The sequence below is a fragment of the Xyrauchen texanus genome, chromosome 12, assembly GCF_025860055.1.
Source record: "Xyrauchen texanus isolate HMW12.3.18 chromosome 12, RBS_HiC_50CHRs, whole genome shotgun sequence".
In the NCBI taxonomy this organism is placed as follows: Eukaryota; Metazoa; Chordata; class Actinopteri; order Cypriniformes; family Catostomidae; genus Xyrauchen; species Xyrauchen texanus.
Window position 1 is genome coordinate 13658681 of NC_068287.1, and position 8238 is coordinate 13666918.

Here is an 8238-nt window from a genome sequence, read left to right on the forward strand (position 1 = left end):
ATTTTGTTTCACTGTGAAAATTCTGCACATGTTTTTGTAAGAATATTCCAGTTCCTGTGGAATATTGGAAAGTAATCTTGCATCTACTCGCCAAAAAGTGAGACAGTGAGGCTAAATAAACAATGATGAGAGCTAAATGGCTTCCGTACAGTCAGCTGGCATAGAAAAGACATGTTTCCACCCTAACCAGACTTGCGAGAGAGTGAATGAGCGTGCAAGCAAGTGAAAGATTTATATTCAGAGCCCAGAATTTTGGCTCACTTTTGCTTAGGTTCTTGACCCATGTAGCCAGAGAAAATGTTAGAGATGCCTAAGAGAATCACTATGGACACTGTGGAAATTTTCTCCTCAAAAGAATTTGTAGCTTTAGAGGTAACATGACCACCAGTCACAGTTTATACTTTTCTTCGTTGATCAGACATATAGTGAGGCAAATCAGGCTGTAAAGGAACAAGTTAGACAAACCAAGGAATTCTGGGAAAACTGCAAAGTTGATAATTATTTGAAAATTAGGAGGAACCAAGAAAATGGCAGTGTCAATGACTTGACAATAGTTTAGCTATTTTTATAATAGTCTTGATTTTCTAGAACCAGGGTACATTTTCATTCGAGTAGCGTTTTTCTCGAAATATTACAATTGTCACATTGTATTGCAATGCAGCAATTGAACTGAGGGAGTAGTCAAACACGCTCATCTGAACAATACTTTCTCAGTTCAAGGAAAACAAAGTCAATAACAATTATTTAATTAGTTCTTTTTGACAGTTCAAATAAATGAATCGGTTACAAAAAAACATTTTATTTAGCATTGGGAACTCTCTGGGAGTTTTCGGACATCCTACTCATTTGACATACTGCTTTTTGCATACTGTGTATCAGTGAAGTATGCATATTCAGAAACAAGGATTGTGAAGATGGGCAGGCTGTGAACAAGCCAGACCAACCAAGAAATTATTGGAAAACTGCAAAGATATTAATCTGAAAAATCCAGGAAAATCTCTGAAATAGCAACACAAGCAATTTCTGGGTTGGGTTTATACAAATTTAATTAAAAACTAAAAAAGATGGATGACTTGAATTATGCTGTTTATGACATTTGTACAGGGAGGAGATAGTGTGATTCCCAAAGAAAAGGGTGGAGTCGAGGAATAAGAAACCATCAAAAGATTCGAAAAAATTGGAGACACCACAAATGAATTGTGGGATGAAAGAATGTGTCCAGAGGGAGAGAACTGCAGGTGAATAAAGGATATGACAGAGTGGGAAGGAGAGAGGTAAAGAACAGGGAGGATAACTGGCAGAGTTTGGGGTTTGGCTCACCACCAGGAACTATCCAGCAGACATCGTGGGAGCAGGAGGAGTGCCTGCAATGACCTGGAGTAAGGAAGGAAGGGAAGAGAGAGAGAGAGAGAGAGAGAGAGAGAGAGGGAGAGAGAAATATTGAAAACACTCAAATTTATGCTTATTACCTACATCCACAACTGGGCCCATTGGATTAGTGAGGTTTTGGTGTTTTGACACCGCTCTATTCCTCCTCCTTTCATCTTGTGATTGGTTGTAAAAATACAAGCCAAAGGGGCTTATGGGGGTCTGTGTAGTCTGAACGTGGGGGGGCTCAGTTTTTGTGGCCACAATATAAAATAGGATATCATATTTCTACACAGATGGGTGGCAATGGTATACTTGTGTTTCTCACCCAAGCCTGACGCAAACACCATGAGCAAAATGAGTTCTGACCAGGTTAATTGCGGAATAGGTGATGGACTTCTTTAAACAGATGTTCAAAGTAATTTAAACCACAGAAGTTTGCAGAACAAACAATTACACATAGTTGCATGGGATGTTGCATGGAAATCACTGCAGAGCTGTTATGCTTTACAAAGGAGATGGAAAAGTGTGATAACTGAAGTGTAGTTGGGTAGTTAACATGAAACCTCAAGCAGTTTCAGCAGTGTGACATTTTATAATTAATCTAAAATTGTTTAAAGCAACAAAAAAAATCAATTCTTATATAATTAGTATGTGTGGTCGACTAATAAGTTTGTCCTAGATAATAAAAATAGAAATCTTTTAAAAAGCTAGATTAAGTGGAGTCATGTGATGCAATGCGAGGAGCGGACGTGTAAATGGTGAGCTCTGCGCACTTTGCTAGTTTTTAATTATTTTTATGTCATAAACTGGTAAGATTTGATACACCCTACTACATATCTGTTCTTTGAAGTCAACATGGCAAAGAATTCAAAATCCTCAGCTCTGGAGATATTAAAAGACACTTCCATGCTAAAGCTGGTGCCTTGTACGGGCTAACAGACCAGGGACTCGGTTTGGACAGTGCTGTGAGAGAAATCCAGTGGCAATTGGCGAGCATATCTATGTTGCTGACGAAAGTTGTTGCTGACTTAGAGGATTTTGCTGTAATATGTCGATTGATTACTGCGATGGAAATAAAATTCTCTGAATTGGTTACAAGGATCAGGGATGTCGAGAAATTGATCGATTATCTGGAGTCATCGGAGAGGGAATTAGCTGCTAATCCACTAGGGACCAAAGTAGATTTGGAATGCGTGTTGGAAAAACTTGAGGATTTGGAGATTCGTAATCGGCGAAAAACATCAGAATTGTTGGAATTCTGGAGCATGAAGAAGGCAGATATATGGTGAAATTCCTAGACGAGCTCTTCCCGAGTCTGCGTGACATAACAGGCCATAAGCTGGAAATCGAGCGAGCTCACAGAGTCACGGATTGCAGATCGGCTGAGGGAGACAAGCCCCGATCAATTTTGGGCAAATTTCTGAGATCATCCGATAAAGATCTTGTGTTACGCGAGGCAAGGAGCAAAGGAATGCTCTCTTGGAAAAACCACAGCATTTTCTTGTTCCCAGACTTTTGCGAATTCTACATGAGAGAAACATGATCGATTTTAGGAATGCAAGAAACTCTTACATCAATGGAAGATCTCTTTAGCTCTGATGTTCCTGGCCAAATTGAAAATAGATACTAAGGATGGCCGCAAAATATTTACATGCCCACAGCAAGCCTTGTCTTTTATAGAGACATTGGGGTGAGTAAACCATTTGTTGTTTATCATGTTGCCCCCCCCCAAGTGAATTGACTTGCTGTACATACACTTGACTGTCTGAGGAAGCTGTGCACCATTTTGTTTCTTTTTGTGTTGGTTCCGCCTAGCGGCTGGAGTTTGTTTTGTGGAATAACACTCCTTCGGGACAGTGTTGTGAATGAATCTGCTCATTCTTTGTGCATATGCCTCCTATTGGCTGGAGTTTGATTTATAGATTACTTTCTGTTATGCAATTCTCTCTCGCAAAATTTGTATAGAAGCACCGGACTTGAGCAATCCAATGGCAAAATTGTCACGTGGAATCTCGTAGGCGTACATGGACCTTTTGATTTTAGAGGGATGGACGATGGAAGGGTTAATGCACACATTTTTCTTTTTCCGGTTTGTTTTGTTATGGGGAAGCTTCAGGGTTTGACGTTGAACTAATGTTGCAAGGTGGTCTTTATAATTTTTTTCTGACACACAATTTATTTTTTCTATCATGTCAAAATGCCAAATGTTAAGATGAGTGGATTGTCTCTCTCCACATGGAATGTGAATGGGTTGGGGCACCCCATTGAAATAAGGAAGGTTATTTATTTTCTTAATAGTAAGAAATATGATATTGTGTTTCTTCCAGAAATGCATCTTTCCCTGCAGGAAGCTGAAACATTTGGGAAGATATGGGGCAGACATGTTTTCTTTAGTGTAATGTTTTTTTTAGAGCCATCTAGTAAGAGCAGTGGAGTCAATACATTGATAAGTAAGCATCTACAATTCAATTGTCCCAAACAAATTAAAGATAAATTAGGAAGAGTCATTATTGTTTTAGCATTATGTGCTTTTTGGACCTTAACATTTCTGGCCACCATTAAAAGTCATACACATAGTAATTGAGAGTTCATTAAATATTTGTTCTTTTAAAATTAATTAAAATCTGTTTCAAAATGGTGAAAAACATAATGGTGACCAGTTACAGGACCTAAGATATACACTTTTTCTTACACATTTATATAAAATGTGACTTAAAAAGTTGATGTTGAATTAAAACGTCATGGACATGTTATATGTCAACTATACTGTAATTAAATTAAAAGTCTTGTTTTACAACTCAGCTTTGTTTCAGTAATGGTAGATGAGAGCCTTATAAAGCCACTTAGAAGGATCACACAGATTGTTCCAACAGTGAGCTATGAAAACATGTTTGTTTATATCATGTTGATTTCTGTGTTCTTTAGCAGGCATGCAGAGAGTCAGACAAGAGATAGCCCTGGGTGCTTTACTGCTCTGTTGTTTACACTGGCAGCTTTGGCAGGCTGTTCTCAAGCCAGCAAGTACTCAGTAATGTTTCCCAGGTGTTCTGCCCTCAGAATAATCTCCTACATCTTTATTGTGGCCTAGGGTTACTGACCAATCCCTAAGTTTCATATAATGTTCTATTTTCACCGTGTTTCTTAATATGTAATAATACTTCATTTCTTTTCAATGTTTTATGAAACACTACATGTGAGAGTCTACTCAATGTATCACAATAGGGGTAGAAGTATCACTGTAATGGCTAAACAAAAGTGAATTGTCACATGTTAAGAAAGTGTGAATGGTTAATTGACAATATGAGGAATAGAATAATTTATCTGTAGGCATCTGGGCACAGCCACAATTTATCTGAGTATAGATGGTAACTTATTGGCTTAATTTACCCAGGAACACTATTTAAGGATGATCCAACTTTTTATGGAGATCTCATCTGTGCACTCCTGAGATGAGAGTGGCATGCTTGCATCTAGATGAAGACTGCTCCTACAGAGCTCCTGAGGGTTTTGCAGATGGCAAAGGGCTGAACCAAAGAGGACCCATACTCTTAGTGGACAGACCAGATGTTGCAGGAATGCGCCACACAATCCGTATGTCAAAGATAATGCTGGAAGCCATTGACCTTTCTCTTTTCCCCCTCTTCCCTGCTGGCTTTTCCGTCTGCAGAACTGCCACTCGCTGGATTACTGTATTATAATATATTGCACAAAGAAGTAAAAGAAGAAAAAGAAAGCATTAAAGGTACACTGTTTCTCTCTGTTTCTCTTTATACTTGCATTTAACCTAAGCACAAACAAGATTTTAAGAGTGTAATTTTCAGTTATTTTAAATGGAGCACCTGTATAAACTGAGCTTCAGGTAGGTATGCTTCTCATCTGTGTTCCGTGAAGCTCTTGTACATTTGTGCTTTTTCCAATTACCCAATGGGATGGTTGTTTTAGCACAGCGGTTAGTTTATAGGTGAGTGGGCAAAGCTTCACTGTTGTTCAAACACATTCGAACAGATGGGCATTAACACAATGAACCCAATATGGTCACATGAGTTTTTGACCATATTTGACCTACTAATGTGGTTGAAGTGTTTAAATACTGAAATGTCTTGGACCCCTTGGTCTTTAGCATCATCCCATTTCAAACAGATTGTCAAAAAGACATTTTAATACCAGGTGTAAACTGGGCCAAAGAGCCAACATATCTGTAGTTTTGAAGTTGCCTTTATTTTGTGCATGTGAAAGCTGCACCGTGCTCTCTGGGATGGTACATTTTCCCATGAGTCGGTCTGAGCCCATGCAAGACAATACTACGGCTGATTATGTCATAACTGTTTTCCTTGTTTTGCGACACTACAATGGCCTAATAAGAATAATGGTCTTGTTTAATGAGATTTGTAACTCCTGCATTTGCTCAATTAGTAAAGAGGTCCCCTATTCAATGCAGGGTACCCTGGCCCTCATTTTCCCAAATCAGACACATCCCCACTCCACATCACTCCCCACAGTGGCCCACATCAAGTCCATAGATTCAGGACACACAGCGGCCCCTTTCCTCCCCCTCTGGACTGCCTTCCATTTCCCTTTTGATTGTGACTGACAGATTCTTTGTCTCATTGTACTAAGCTGTCGCCTCCGATGAAGACACACGCACACACATGCATGCATACGAATGCAGACTCTAACTCACACACCTTGTCCTTCTCGGACAGCACAGGACAGAAAGGGTTGCCATCAATGATTCAAACGTTCTTGCATTATTTGCAACAGGAAAGTCTCTAGATGTTAAAACCACGGGTACTGATAGACTCAGGAGAGTGGGCTTTGATGGCCTTAGTGTTTAGGGTGTACTTTGTTTTTCTGCATGCCGTTACATCTCCCAAACAGTCAAACACTCTAGCCTTTATATATAGTCCAGACGCGTACTTTTCACATGTTTAGAAAAACTGGGCCATGGACAGTCCGTGCTGATGAAATTTGTCAGACTTCGAAAATTCAAAATTGTGCCAGACATACCAGCACACAGGAAGCCATAGTATATTTTGGCCTTTACGTCCCACCTAACAAGGAAAGTGCCAACAACTTTGGCTAACTGTATGTTATGTTATGTTATGTTATGTTATGGTTGGGAACAAACGTTAAAATAATGCAAATGGAACATGCTTATGATGCTCTTATTTGCTAAAAGTTCTCACAATGTTAGGAAAAAACTTTCTTAGAGCAAAATTTTTTAATGATCTTAAAAGTTTTTTATTCAGATAGCGAAAACTGATGAAGTTAGCAAATTACATTTTCAGGATGTGTTCTCATTTTCAGGATTGTTATGCTAACCTAAATAACATTCTACTTTTTCATGTTTCTTCAACCACAAATGTAACATTTGGACATCTTTTAAACAACATAATTTGGTAGTTTCCATTTTGTGACTGTGCAGTTCGTCTGCAAGCTGCGTTGTGCTGCAGTGGTGTGACTGAGAGGGACATCTGGTGGGGGAGGCAAAAGAGATGCTCAATGTTGTCTGAAGAGGTTGTCATTAACACAGCTCCTCAGGGATGGGAACCAGGTCACATTTTCTCACTATGCACAAAGCAGTGTGTGTGTGTGAGAGGAAGGGTGGCGGATGGGGCTAGGCCATGACCTCTTTATATCCATCAACATATCATTGGCTGGGTGTGCGCTGTCCAATAAGCAATGCGTCGGAATGTACGTACTAATTGTGCTCTCATGCCTCTTGAGTTCCTCTCTCCCTGTCACAATCTTTCTATCTCATCCACATTTGTCTCTCACACATCTCTCTCATTCTCTCCCCTGTTCCCCCAAACGATTTTTATTTGAAGTTGTTTTTGTCTCTTTTCCTTGTATACAGACAGAAACAGTAGTCTATATTAGAGTTTCTCAATTCTGGTATTGCAGTAATCCAGCACTACACTTACTTAACACACCCAGTTCAGGTCTTGGATTGGAGCCTCTAATGATGAGCTAATAGGCTGATAGGATTTCCATGCTTTACTCACCGTGACTTAGACATGAAACACTCGCCTCTTCTTTCATAAGTCCATTTTGGATCTAGCAACCCACATACCTGTAGTCATGGCTGCGTCTCGTTTGGAAGGATGCGTCCTCCGGAGGTCTCATTTGTCGGCCGCATACGTCATCAAGGCTGTCTCGATTCATTTTTATTTATTTATTTAAGTGCATATACATAAAAGGCATTGATAATAGATTCAACAAAAAATAAGAAAAAAAAAGAAAAAGGAACGAGACAGCCTCTGTGACGTATGCGGCCGTCAAATGCTACCTCGGGAGGACGCAGCAGTGACAAGCCTTCCAAACGAGACTGTAGAACGCTGCCCAGTGCAGACTACTAAAACTCAAAACTACTCTGCTGCCCTCTGCTTGTTGCAGTGAGAATTGGCAGACTTACTCAGAGAAGCGCCATATTAAATTTTAGACGGGGGAAAAAAACGAGGCAGTGAGGACTTACAGTTTCTTCCATGAAATGCACTTTATAAATTATATAATGCTCCTAAACCACATCTACATTTTAAACTCGTGTCTATATAGCATTCTTTTCTTTCCCGCCAAAAATTACGATATGAATACAATATGCGTAAATTGCCTGAACAAGGTCCATTGGGAGAGTAATTCCACAGTATGGTGATTAGTTTAGCACAGTGTTTGGGTTTCTTTAAATTCATACTATCTATTTAAAGTTTATTTAACATTAAAATGAAGACAACAAATACTGTTTATTAATGAATGAGCCACAAGAAATACAGGGTACACAATGTTTACCCATGCAAAACTTGCCACTAAGATGCTGGTTGTGGATGGGATGCAATGCAAATAAGTGTTTGTTTTGCTTTTATGACCCCG